The sequence below is a fragment of the Erinaceus europaeus genome, chromosome 4 (assembly GCF_950295315.1).
Source record: "Erinaceus europaeus chromosome 4, mEriEur2.1, whole genome shotgun sequence".
NCBI classification, from domain to species: Eukaryota; Metazoa; Chordata; class Mammalia; order Eulipotyphla; family Erinaceidae; genus Erinaceus; species Erinaceus europaeus.
The window spans coordinates 152,560,403-152,575,320 of record NC_080165.1 but is presented as its reverse complement, the minus strand read 5'-3'; positions in this window follow the sequence as shown (position 1 = coordinate 152,575,320).

The following is a 14,918-nucleotide window of genomic DNA, read 5'->3' as shown; positions in this document are numbered from 1 at the left end:
AAAATTAAATGAAAAAGGTTTTCAATGTAATTCTCATAAAGATAAAATAAACTTACATTTAAAGTCTGAGGTAAAAATTAGTTAACGATCAATATATATTTTAACTAAGTTGGTCTAAAGACCTGCGCACACCTAGGGTGTGTCTCCATCTTGAATGGGTATAACAAAAGGTTAAATAGACTTGTTGATATGTAAAACTCTCCATTACCTTCTCTATTAGAAATGGTAGATCGCACAATGGCTATGCTAATTATTCTCATGCCTGAGGTTTCCTTTCCTGCGCACACCTAGGGTGTGTCTCCATCTTGAATGGGTGTAACAAAAGGTTAAAAGACGTTGTTGATATGTAAAAGTCTCAAATTCCTTCTCTATTAGAAATTTTAGATTGTGCTGTGGTTATGCTAATAACAAGTTTTGTTTCATAGTAAGTAAATTGCAGCCAGCTGCCTTTGGGACTCTAGGCTGTTCCCCACCCCCATACAAATTCCTGTCGAGGCAAGTACGCCCCCCAGAGGCAAGAAATGTTTTTTTTAAGCTGATAAACTTTTGCCCACAGAGGCAAAAAAATGGCCCCCTCAGGCCTTCCCTTGGCAGCACACTGGTCTTGTTACTTGCTTACATGTTTCTCCATGTTTGTGCCAGTTTCTTTTTTAAAAAATGCCTGTATGATAGAGGTTTCTGTTTACCCAACACCTTTGATACTATAGTCATTTAGTTAAAAAGAAAAGGGGGAATTGTTGTATGCTTTACATTGGGTTGTTCTAGCTCTCCCCCTGCCAAGAAAATTTGTTCAGTCCTGCTAGTTTCGCGGGCCCGCTTGGCCCCACCCCAAGGAACCCCGACAGAGTTCCAGAGTTCCAGAGTTAGAGAGTGCTTGGCGCCGCCACGGGGGAAAGAGGCAGCAGAGTTCTGTTTGGTGATTAGTTTGTCTTAGTTTATAAATCGTTGTTCCTGAATAAAGAAATATGGCTTCCCTGCCCAGCCATATGTCTCTGGTCGTCTCTGTTACCCACCCGTGAAGCTATCACGGCCAGCTGGAGCCAGCGAATTTTAACAACACCATCTATTCCCATTTATGTAGTGTTTTGAACATGAATGGGTATTGTATTTTGTCAAAGGCTTTCTCTGAATTTATTAAGATAATCATGTGGTTTTTGGTTTTGCTTGTATTGATATGATGAATGACACTGATTGACTTACGTATGCTGAATCAGTCTTGTATTCCTGGGATAAATCCCACTTGGTCGTGATGAACAATCTTTTTGATATGCTGTTGTTTCCGGTTGGCCAGGATCTTGTTTAATATTTTGGCATCTATGTTCATCAGAGATATTGACCTTTTTTCCCCCTTTTTTGTTGTGTCCCTATCTGCTTTTGGTATCAGGGTGATTTTGGCTTCACAGAATGTGAAAGGGAGTGTTCCTGTTTCTTCGATCTTATGGAAAAGCTTTAGAAGTATGGGTAGTAACTCTTTCCTGAAGGTTTTGTAGAATTCGTTTGTGAAGCCATCTGGTCTAGGACTTTTGTTGTTGGGGAGGTTCTTAATAACAGTTTCAATTTCTTTGTCTGTGATTGTTGCATTTAGGTTTTGTAGTTCTTCTTGGTTCAGTTTTTGAAGGGCATATGTTTCTAGGAATTCTTCCATTTCTTCCAGATTCTCTAGCTTGGTGGAGTATAGTTCTTCATAGAAGTTTTGCATGATTTTCTGGATTTCTTTGGTGTCAGTTGTGATTACTCCTCTATTGATTACAATTCTATTTATTTAAGTCTTTTTTTTTTTTTTTTTTAGTGAGTCTGGCTAAGAGTTTGTCAACCTTGTTTAATTTTTTGAAGAACCAACATTTGGCTTCATTGATCTTTTGTATGGTTCTCTTATTTTCGATGTTGTTTATTTCTGCTCTAATTTTAGTGATTTCTGTCCTTCTAGTTGCTTTAGGGTTCCTTTGTTCCTCTTTCTCTAAGTCCTTAAGGTGTGCAGTAAGGTTGTTTATTTGAGTTATTTCTTGTTCTCTAATATGATTGTATGGCTATGAGTTTCCCTCTCAGTACTACTTTAGCTGTGTCCAAAATATTTTGGTAGCTTGTGTCTTCATTTTAATTTGTTTCCAGGAACATTTGAATTTCTTGCTTGAGTGTCTCTCTGACCCAGTGTCTCTTAAGCAGCATGTTGCTGAGTTTCCAAATTTTGTGACTTTTAGTAATTTTCTGTTTGTTGTTAAATGTTAGGTTTATTCCACTGTGGTCTGAGAAGATACTTGGGATGATTTCAATGTTCTTGAATTTATTGATGCTGTCTTTGTGGCCTAACATGTGGTATATGCTTGAGGATGTGCTGTGTGGATTTGAAAAGAATGTGTATTCCAGTTTTTTGGGGTGAAGATCTCTGAAAAATGTCCTGGAGGTCTAATCTGTCCATCTCTTCATTTAATTCTCTTGTTTCTTTGTTGCTTCTCTGCTTCATTGTTCTGTCTAAGTGTGAGAGTGGGGTGTTAAAATCTCCCACTATTATTGTATTGCTATTGATGTATGTTTGTAATTCTTTCAGTAGGTGTTTGATGTATTTAGATGGTCCCTCATTGGGTGCATAGATGTTAATAATTGTTAAGTCTTCTTGGTTGATTGATCCTCTAATCATTATGCCTTGCCTATCTTTTATTACTTTATTTAATTTAAAGTCTATTGTGTCAGAGATGAGAATAGCTGTTCCTGACTTTTTTTGTGGTCCATTAGCCTGTATGATAGTTTTCCATCCTTTCACTTTAATACCCTGTTTGCCTTGTTGGGTCAGAAGGGATTATTGCTAGCAGCATATGGTTGTGTTGTGTTTACTGATCCATCCTCCCACTCTGTGCCTTTTAATGGGTGATTTTAAGCCATTGAAATTTGTTGATATTATGGATTTAATGTATTGTAATGCCATATTCAACAATTTTTTATTTGCTCTGATATATGGCAAATATTATGGTGATGTTCTTGTTTATAAGACGTGTTTTAATACCTCTCTCAGGGCAGGCTTGGTGATGGTTTCCTTCTTTGACTGTGGTCTGTCTGAGAAGGTTTTGATCCCTCCATCTAGTTTGAATGAAAGTCCAACAGGATATAATATCCTTGGTTGAAACCCTTTTTCATTCAGAGCTCCATAGATATCTTGCCATTCTCTTCTGGCTTTTACAATTTGAGTGGAGAAGTCTGCTGATAATCTTATGGGTTTTCCCCTGTATGTGACTTTTTGTTTTTCTCTTACAACTTTAGGATCCTTTCTTTATCCATACTTCTTTTCATTGTAACTATGATGTGTCTTGATGTCTTCAGGTCTGGGCTGATTCTATTTGGGACTCTCTGGTCCTCTTGAATCTTAATGTCCTTTCTGTTGTTTAGGTCTGGAAGTTTTCTTCTATAATTTCCTCTAGTATGTTTACTTCCCCTTCCTCTCTTTCTTCCTCTGGAAGGACAATTATATGAATGTTACTTCTTTTGAGATCATCCCATTTGTCTCTGTTATTGTTTTCAGTGTCTCTCAATCTGTTTTTGAGCTCTTTTACCTCTTCATAGTTTTCTCTAGCTCATCCTCTGTAGGCTAATTCTGTTTTCTGCTTCTGTTAGTCTGATTTCCCTTCCCTCAGCTTCTTTCTTCAGTTCAGTTTTAGTATTAGCTTGTTCTGCTCATTGACCTTTTAGTTCAGCTATTTCAGCTTTCAGTTCTCTAATTACCTCAAGGTAGTTTGTGTTTTCCTTGAAGGTCTTATCTGTTGTTTCCCTAATTCTCATAGACCTTTCCTCCATAGTTGTCTTCATTTCTGTGATTATTAGGTTTTTTTTATTGCTTGCATACTTTTATTTTTCTTTTTTTTTTGCATACTTTTATTATCTATGGTTACTTCTGACTGACTTGCAATTTCTTCTGGGCTCTTGTCTTAATTAATTATGGTAACAATTTTATTTGGTCTTGATTTAACCATTTTTTTGTTGATGTGTTTTATTATTTTACAGTTTTGTCATTCTTCAGTTGTTGTGTTTTGAGTACAAGCCATGCTGTATTAAATACCTTTACGACAAATGTAGTCACCCAACCTCAGAAATTACAACAATAGTAATTGAAGCAAGGATTGATGCAGTTCAACCAATACCAGTTAGCTAAACAACACCTCAGTCCAAGAAAAAACAGCAAACAAATCCAAAGGAAAAAGAAAGAGAAAGGAAAAAAAGGAAAGCTAGAATAGACAATTATGCAAGTCTTCTGTCCACTGTAAATTCTGGGGATAGTAAGAGGAAGTAGAGAAGAAGAGATACAGACACACACACAGAGGCCACTCTGAGTCAGATTTCTTCCCCCAAATTAATTCACAAATGAGTATCAGTGAATTCTGAAAGCAAAATGAGGAAGGAAGAAAAGGAGACAACAACAAGAAAAAAGAGCAGTGAAAGGTAAGAGTTTTTTTTTATTTTTTAATTAAGAAGTGGGAAAAAGGTGAGTGGAGGGAAGAGGTAGAAACAAGTTCCTCTCACACTGGACAGGACACCCAGTCACCTAGCAATGGGAAAAACAACTGTCAATTTTGGTCAGCCTGAAGAAGGAGGGTTAGTGACGTTCATGCACAAGCAGGTAAACTTTCAGGAAAATCTGAGAAAATGCTCTTTCACTATAATTGAGAGAGGTGTTATTACCTTATAGCACTTGTGATACGCTGAATTTATTTTCATTGCTTACAATACCTCATATATTTTATGGAAATAGGAGTTTTAGTATATGTTTATCAAATTAGAAAATGCCTCTAAGCTTCTCCATTCTGTTTTCTAAACTTTATCGCTGATTATAGATACACGACACTTCCATCATTTATTTTAAAGACTGTTTATTAACTTGTCTTTAGGCTACTTGGATTGCATATTGCTAAGAAATTAAGTGCTTTGGACAATCAGTAATTTGCATAATTATTGTTTTGTAGATAATTCTCTAGGGAATAGTCTGCTTCTATGAATATTTATAAAGAAGCTGATTTATAAGCATAGAAACAATGAGTACAAGGTATTGTTATCTGGTTGTTAAAAAGATAATAAAATATTCACAAAGAATAAATGTGAAATCTTTGACATGGCACAAAGGGCTTCATCATCACTAGTCATACAATAGGAAGAAGGAAAGCTATAAACAGAAATTTCATATTATCAAGTTTCTGAAAAGCTTGACTCTATATTATCTATTGTTATCTAAATGTTCTTTCAGTATTAGAATACCTTCCCTGTAATACTCACTATCTGGCTTTGTGTACACACACACACACACTCACACACACACACACACACACACACACACACACACCTTGTGTATGTAATGCATATACGATGTTAGGAGATGAAGATCTAGATGAAAATTAATCTAGACTTCAGTTTGGCAAATTTTCTGTCTGGTATATAAGTGTTTGTGATTGTAGACCCAATTGATTTGATCTGGGGCTCATATTCAGCTTAGGAGATCTGAGCTCACATTCTGTGGTCATGAGTAGGAACATTCCAGGCTGCCCCAGTATTGACCCATCTTCCTCAGGTGTAGCATAGAGTATGTTGTCCAGCCTCCCTTTGGAGGATGGAACATTCTCTACTGTTATTGATCATTTTTTTCTTTTTTAAATTTATTTAATAATGATTGACAAATCCAACAGTTCCACACAGTTCCCACCACCAGAGTTCCGTGTCCCCTCCTCTCCATCGGAAGCTGCAGCGCTAGCTTCGCAGGTGGGAGACAGATGACCAGGGACTCATGACTGAGCTGTACGCATTATCTCTTTATTCATGTTGAATGCAGCTCAATCTAAGCCAAGCTATCCCTAATCACAATCCTGTCCTTATATATACTCACCAAGTAGGGTGGAAACAGGATGTGACGTAGAGAGGGTGGAGTGAAAAAAGACTGGTGAAAATCAGGGTGTACTAGGAGAGGGGGCGGAGCAAAAAGACATCATGAACTGGTGGGGTTTAAACCAATGATCTGCAGGCAGGTCAGTGCTTAGTTAACAGTGGTTATGTAAATAGAATACAGTGTTAAGCAGGGGGGATTAAACCAATGAAACAGAAGGGGTCTTAGAAGCAGAATTAGAAGCACACCAACAGAAAGCTTCCCTGTTCTTTATCTGTCTAGGAAGATGGGCCAAAGATCTTTATGGGGAGCAGAAAGTGGGAGGTCTGGCTTCTGTAATTGCTTCTCTGCTGGACATGGACATTGGCAGGTGGATCCACATCTCCAGCCTGTTTCTTTCTTCTCCCTCTCCCTCTCCCTCTCCCTCTCCCTCTCCCTCTACTTCTCCCTCTCACTCTTCCTTTCCTTGTCTCCCTCTCCCTCTCCTTCTCTCCTGTTGTTTTCGCCGGGCTGGCTTCACGGGCGGGTAACAGATGACCCAGGACTCATGACTGGGTTGTACGCAGTATCTCTTTATTCATGCAGGACGCAGCACAATCTATACCAAGCTGAGCTAAACTAAACTACTATGAACAATCTTGTCCTTATAAATATACTAGCCCAGTAGGGTGGGAACAGGAACGGACGCAGAGAGGGTGGAGAGAAAAGTGACTGGTGAAAATTAGGGTGTGACAAGGAGAGGGGGTGGAGCAGGCGAGAATTCTACCACTGAACCACCAATGCCCTGGAGGGAGGGTGGTGCTTGTTAACAGCGGTTATGTAAATAGAATGCAGTGGTTATGTAAATAGAATAGTGTTAAGCAGGGGGATTAAACTAATGAAACAGAAGGGGTTTTTAGAAGCATACCAACACTCTCCCTCTCCCTCTCCTTCTCTCCCTCTCCCTCTCCTTCTCTCCCTCTCCCTCTGTCCCTCTCCCTCTTCCTCTCCTTCTCTCCCTCTCCCCTCCCCCTCCCCCTCTCCCCCTCCCCCTCCCCCTCTCCTTCTCCCTCCCCCTCTCTCCCTCTTCCTCTCCTTATCTCCCTCTCCCTCTCCTTCTCTCCCTCTCCCCTCCCCCTCTCCATCCCCTCCCCCTCTCCCTCTCCCTCTCCCTCCCTCTCCCTTTCTCCCTCTCTCCCTCTCTCCCTCTCCCTCTCCCTCTCTGCCTCCAGGGTTATCACAGGCGCTTGGTGCCTGCACTACAAACCTACTGGTCCTGGGGGACATTTTTCCCATTTTGTTACCCTTGTTGTCACCCTTGTTGTTGTGGTTATTATTGTTGTTGTCATAGCTGTTGTTGTTGGATAGGACAGAGAAAGGAGGGAAAGACAGAGAGGGGGAGAGAAAGACAGACCTACCTGCAGACCTGCTTCACCACTTGTGAAAAGACCCCCTGCAGGCAGGTGTTGGTATGCTTTTAAAAAACCCCTTCTGTTTCATTTGATTTAAATCCCCCCTGCTTAACACTATTCTATTTACATAACCACTTCATTCTATTTACATAACCACTGTTAACAAGTACCACCCTCCCTCCAGGGCATTGTGGTTCAGTGATAGGATTCTCACCTGCTCTGCCCCCTCCTTGTCACACTCTGATTTTCACCAGTCACTTTTCTCTCCACCCTCTCTATGTCACATCCTGTTTCCACCCTACTTGGCGAGTATATATAAAGACAGCATTGTGAATTTTACGGTACTGTACTTTGAGTTTAACTTAGCTCGGCTTAGATTGTGCTGCGACCTGCATGAATAAAGAGATACTGCCTACAGCTCAACCATGAGTCCCTGGTCGTCTGTTACCCACCCGTGAAGCCAGCCCGGTGAAAACAACATAGCCCAGTGAAAACAACAGGCAGGGAGCCGGGGGATCGAACTGGGATCCTTATGCCGGTCCTTGCACTTTGTGCCACCTACACTTAACCTGCTGTACTGCCGCCCGGCCCCTTTCTCATTTCTTAAGTCAGATTTGCCTTAGGTTATCTTTAAGTTCCCTTTTTAGTTCCAAAATTTAATATCTTAAAAAATCAATGAAAATGAAAGTGCAGAGAGAAAAATCAAGAGAACCCGTGGGTACTTGGTTAAGTTGAAACTCAAGAGGCAGATTTCAGAGCTGAGAGCAACTTGACAATGTGCATGTTTCAGTGAGATTGTTTGCTGTGTGATTAACACATAAACCTCCCATGACTACCAGGACCCAATCTCCATTACAATGTCCTCTTCACAAGGTGAAATACAGTATTTTCAGGTTATTTCAGTAACTGAGACTAATAATGGTTTAAGCATCAAAAGTTGAATGAAACAAGTTAATTTTAGGTATGAAGCTTTTATGGTATATAGCAACTGATCACAGCCTAAATTTGGTGTGAGAGAAAGTCAGTCGGTTCCCAGATTACATCCACAAGGCACAGCGTGATGGGAAGTGTGGCATGAGGACAAGTGGGGTTAGAAAGTTGTAATCATACACACGTCTGTATGGGGAGGTGGGAACACTTCACAGACATCCAATTGATTCATTGTATATATTTGAGAAGCAGGTAAGAGAACAGGTCTTTTTTTTCAGCCAGCCCTTGAAGGCCAATGCTTACTGGGCCTGGCATATGCAGAGGCACTGAAGCGCCATGTCTAAGGCACTTCACCAATATCTAGCATCCGCTGGGCACAGAGCCCCCGTCCTCTGACCTTGGATAAGGTTCCTGGCTGGACTCTGCCGTCTTCTTCTCCACCTCCTCCTCCTCTTCTTTTCCTCCTTCTCCTCTTCTTCTTCTTCTTCTTCTGCTGCGCCCCCACCAATTCTTTTTATTTCAAATCTTTTTACTTATTTATTATTGGATAGAGACAGAGAAATTGAGAGAGGAAGGGAAGACAGAGAGGGAGAGAGACAGAGAGACACCTGTAGCCCTGCTTCACCACTCACCAAGCTTTCCCTCTGCAGGTGGGGACATGGTGCTTGAACCCAGGTCCTTGAGCACTGTGATGTGAGCGCTTAACCAAGTGCAGCACTGCATGGCCCTTTTGGCATTACCTTCTTTTCCTACAAAAATGAGCATATCACTGACTCTTCGTGGCTGTTAAAGGTCAAGCAGTGTATGCTAGTTTATTCTGATTGCATCCTGACACATGCTGGATGTAGCCAATATACACGGCCACTGCAACTATTTCCACTGGCGTTAGGGTGACAGGCGTTCCCTCACTATGAGGACATGTTGTGCTGATCTTTGGGGATATTCTATCTTTGCTAATATTTTCCTGTGGAATGTGTGTGTGATATTGATACATAATGTGCTCAGACAGTGATGGCTTTGCTATCTTGAATACAAAAGAAACTTGTTTATAAAGTTCACTGACGGGGACGTTAACCAGCAGCATCTTTTCTCCCTGTTAATTTTGTGCTTATAGTGAGTTGTGGTAGCAGACTCTTGCTTATTAGGAGTACAACTATTTCTTGTCATGAAAGCAGTCAAAGAAAAGCAAAGGTTTTGGATATTTGTGTCTGGAGTATACTAGAGATATGAGAAAAAAAAGTTAGTCAGTGGTATTGTGAAAAAGTCATGGGCAGAGTCAGACAGTACTGCAGAGTCTTCAATATTCTAGTTTGCATCCACATTACTTCAGGGATGAGTGTTTTTCCATTCTTTCAGGGAAGTTTTCCTACCTTCTAAAATACTCTTAGCCCATAAAGGCCCATCACTTTGACCCTCGTAGGGGTGTCAGACCACTAGGACTGCCTCTCCTCATCGATGCACTGAGTCCCCTCAGCAGACATACATCATTTGTTCTGTTTGGCTTTGCAATAACCTATAGATTTCTTTTTTTTTTAATTGGGGAATTAATGTTTTACATTCAACAGACAGTAAATACAATAGTTAGTACATGCATAACATTTCCCAGTTTTCCATAGGTCTTCTGTCATCCTTTTTTTAAAAAATAATTTATTTCTTTATTGGGGAATTAATGTTTTACATTCAACAGTAAATACAATAGTTTGTACATGCATAACATTCCCCAGATTCCCATTTAACAATACAACAATACAAAAATCCTACTTTTTCTTAAGCCCTTCTGTGCACTTAAGTACCCCATGTCTAAGCATTTTCAGTGTCTTTTTTTTTTTAATATTCCTGCAAATTTGTATGTCTTTCTCTCCAGGAAAGATGACCCTAATTGAAAGGTGAAAGAATATCATACTTTATATAATGGTATTATATCTTCTTTCTGATATTCCCCAATTATGGGAAGCTTTAAAATTGTTCCTGTTAGCTAATACTCCTTGTGTTGTAATTTCAAAAATGAATTCATCTTAGCATTTTTGTCTCCTTGTGACTCTCATCAGCAAACTTTCACAGCATATGTGACTAGCATGAAAAGTTTAAAACAAATCACATTCTCTTTGGAAAAATGTAAAGTATATTTAAATCATACATACATGTGAGTATAGTGTGGGAAACATTTAGGGGAATGTTAATAAATAAAAAGAAGACAAAGAGAATCCAGTCTCCCCCTTTTACGTTCTCTGAACTAGTGCTGTAACTGCCAGAGAATAGGGAAAGAGAGAGGCAGACTGGGAGTATGGACCGACCAGTCAACGCCCATGTTCAGCGGGGAAGCAATTACAGAAGCCAGACCTTCCACCTTCTGCATCCCACAATGACCCTGGGTCCATGCTCCCAGAGGGATAGAGAATGGGAAAACTATCGGGGGAGGGGGTGGGATATGGAGATTGGGCGGTGGGAATTGTGTGGGTTGTACCCCTCCTACCCTATGGTTTTGTTAATTAATCCTTTCTTAAATAAAAAAGAAAAAAAATAAAAATAAAATAAATAAAAAAAAAGAAATAAGGGAGATTATAGAAGCAAAAGGTAATTCATGTTGAGGATACATTTTTGTCAAAAACAAAACAAAACTAAACAAAACACTGTTGTGTGTGTTCAGCGATTTTCTACATTGAAGTATAGTCAGATTATATTGACTTGAAACAAATCAAATGAACAATGAATGAGTGAGGTATGCTCACAATATAAGAGCCATGTGACATTTATGGTAATGTGTATACTTGTATGTGTTTACATGCACTCTAATAGATTCTGGTTCAAGGCCACTGTGGAAACACAGAAAGGGTTTTTATCATTTATTATCATTATTTGTCTCTGATATCTGATTTCTGATATCTGATTACTGTTAAAAATGGCAACTAATCCCTAGCACTGCAAAAACGGTATCATCTGTTTTCCATCTACACCATGCCTCGGCCTCGCGTGAGCTTAATGTGCAGCTTGGCGATACGAGAATCCGGCATGAAGCCCAGCCAGTCTATCTTGGCGTTACTCTCGATCGCACTCTGTCATTTCACAAACATCTCATAAAAACTGCAGCAAAGGTGGGCGCGAGGAATCACATCATTGCAAGACTGGCCAGCTCCTCATGGGGCGCGAGCGCTTCCACACTACGATCATCATCTCTGGCATTATGCTATTCCAGTGCAGAATACTGTGCCCCAGGATGGTTCCGTAGCCCCCATGTCCACTTGGTCGATTCCAAATTATATTCCTCCATGAGGATCATTTCTGGAACCCTCCGTTCCACCCCGGTTCCATGGCTGCCAGTTCTTAGCAACATCGCCCCGCCAGATATTCGTCGGGATGCGGCATCATCTAAGTTCATTTCCCACGTCTACGCTCGACCGGACCTGCCAATATACGCGGATATCTTCGCCCACCCTGTCCAATGCTTGACGTCTTGTCACCCAATCTGGTCCCCTACGCCTACACTGAACTTCTCTGTTCCAGTCTCTTGGAAACAGAGTTGGCAGTCAGCTGAGGTCAAGAACAAACACCTCATCACAGACCCCTGCGAGCGTCAACCCGGCTCTGACCTAGCTCGTTATGATCGGGCCCTCCTCAATCGCTATCGAACAGGCCATGGCCGGTGCGCCGCTATGTTCCATCGCTGGGGAGCCAGAGACGACCCGAACTGCCCCTGCGGCTCCAGACAGACTATGACCCACATAGTCAGCGACTGCCACCTCTCCAGATTCAAAGGAGGTCTCGAAACTTGACATCAGGCTCAACCTGATGCTGTTGACTGGCTACGGAAGAAGGGCAAACGCTAGAAGAAGAAGAATCATTATTTCTTAGAGATAGAAAGGCAGAGAGAGAGAGAGACAGCATGGAGCTTCCTTCTGAGGCAGAGAGAGAGAGAGAGAGACAGAGACAGCACTGAGCTTCCTTCCGTGTGCTGGGGCCGTACTCCCTGGGGGCTGTGCACATGCAAAGTACCCAAGTGACTACTCATTGGCCCGAGCAAAGTTTTAGAAGCTGAAAAAAGGAAGACAGTGTCACAGAGCCTGAACTTTACATACCTGCGCCTGATGGCCATCCTGCCACAGAGCATCCAGTGTGCAGAGAGGTCGGGGCCCTGAGTAGCAACAGATGGCTGTGTGCACGTGTCTGACATCCAAGGCCAGTGGCACTCTCTGTCAAGTGTGCTATGAACTCAGTTTCAGGGAATTATGTTCAGGGAGCTAATACATAACTAAAATTAATGGTCCTGAAATCTTACTCCACTCAGTTTTTTAGCAGACTACCAGCCACTTAAGGTTCTACTGTTTGTGAGAGATGTTACAGGAACAATCAGATAATGGTAGTTAATAAAAGAGCGTTTATTTACTTCAGACGGATTGAAGTACTTTTGTTCATTTATTTTCACTTTGCTTCTTTCAAGTAGTATTATTTTGTCCAGATTAACAATGCACTAGGTCTAATATGAACAATAATTTCCATAGTTCCTGATCACAGTTCATTTAGAAGAAACTGTATTTCACAGTTGTAAATTTCACACATTGTGTTTGTGGAACATAAAACAGGCCATTCAGGGCTAGTCTTTAGCTGGACTCCCTGAAGGGACTTCTAGGATGATGTTTGCAGCATTTAAGATGTGAGGGCAGTTCTTCAAGTTTTTGTACAATAGTGTTTTGACACAAATTTAATATTTTACTGGAAAAATGTAGACATACACTTTACTTATATATATATAAGTTAAAATGAGAAAGAAATTAGTATTATATATCCTTCATTAGGGTGTATGTGTAACTTTTTCTTCTTTTTTTGCCCCCAGGGTTATTGCTGGACTTGGTGCCTGCACTACGAACCCTCTGCTCCTAGAGGCCATTTTTTTCCATTTTTTTATTAGATGGGACAGAGAGAAATTGATACAGAGAGACACCTGCAGACCTTCACCACTCGTGAAGCCCCCCCCCCCTTGCAGGGAGAGAGAGAAAGAGAGAGGGAGAGGGAGAGAGAGAGAGAACAAAGTCAAATGAAGACAAACCCCTGGACACATGGGTGCAGAAATTTTGTGTTGTAATATCTTTACTAAATACTACAGTGAAAGAGTTCCCTCCCTTCCTAGGGACACTAAGAAATAGTGCTGCTTGATAGTCCTTACTGTGGAAGCAGTTTCTGCTACTGACTGGCGAATGCAAACACAGTTATTGTCGTTGTGGACGCTTCTTAAAGTCGCACATCGCATCACTCCCTGCTGTTGATTTTCCTAAGTGACACTCAGGGGCGACGGCCATGTCCAGCTGCTTCTTACCTGCCTGGTGACTTTCATCCTGGTGACTAAGGTTCCTGGCATATGGAGAGACGCTCTTCTTGCCGCCGGGAGCGGGGGCGGGGAGCTCATCCATTCGTTTTGCACAGAGACGGGGAGAAACTGAGATGGAGCCGCAGATGAGAGGAGCAGAGAGACGAGACGCCGCGGTGCTGATTCACTGCTCAAGCCTCCCCCGCAGGTGGGGAAGGTCTTTGAGTGTTAAGTAGAGCGGCCCCAGAGCGAATATAGAGCCCATGTAGGCACTCTCACCCGGTCCACTTGGCTTTACGGTGATGATAGGATTTTCTCCAAATGGTCTCTCTCTTGTTCTTTTTTTTTTTTTTTTTTTTTTAGATTTTATGTATTTATTTGTTATGGCCACCAGGGTTACCACTTGGACTTGGCACCTACATGATGGATTCGTTACTCTTTTTTTCCCTTTGTTAGGCTAGAGAGCAACTGAGAGGAGGAGGGAGGGAGAGGGGGAGAGAGAGAGAGAGAGAGAGAGAGAGAGAGAGAGAGACTCCTGCAGACCTGCTTCACTGCTTGTGAGGACTAGGAGCTCAAACCAGGGTGCTTGCTTGCGGTGCCCACGTGCTGAACCGGGGGCACGGGTGAGTGGGAGAAGGAGCAGGACAGGGTGCTTACAGGAGAGGCTGGGAGGCCGAGGCAGCTTCGCTGCTTTTGTCTGCAAACAAAGGGACTTATTGAAGGCCTGGCGCTAGTCTTGCTGAAGTTCATAGACGCATTAGGAATAATGGCTTTATAAAATTAAGCCAAATTCAAAAGACTCCGAGGTAGGAGGAATCAAGCTTAATTCTATTTAAAAAGCATTTTATTTATTTTTGGATAGAGACAGCCAGAAATTGAGAGGGAATGGGGCGATAGAGAGGGAGAGAGACCGATAGACTCTTCAGACCTGCTTCACCCCTTGTGAAGCTTGAACCAGGGGCTTGAACCTGGGTCCTTGTGCAATATGATGTGAGCACTTAGCCAGGGGCACCAGCACCTGGGCCCCCTGCTTAATTCTGCACAGCTGTGTGAGACAAGCACTTCCTCACACAGAATCATGAAAGTTTCCCTAACACATATGTTACCTTCTGTTCTGTGGGTATGCCATAATTCCCAAAGATGACTTGACGTCTTTTGTTTATTTGAAATGGTTTTCCTACCTTTCTTTCCATCAGTGCTATGATCAGTGTATCTGTAGCTACTTTTCAGCACATCTTTATTTTCTCAGGAGGATTGGCTAGGTTAAAGCATGTGAACATTGCAGAGTATATACTCTTCAGTTGTTCTGGAAATTCACATCATTTAATTTGTATAACTATTTAGCAGTGTAAGAAAGGAAAACCACCTCTTTCTTGGACTCAAATAGCTTTTTATGTATTTATTTACTTCTTTATTTGTGAAAAGGAAACTGTCAAAAACCATT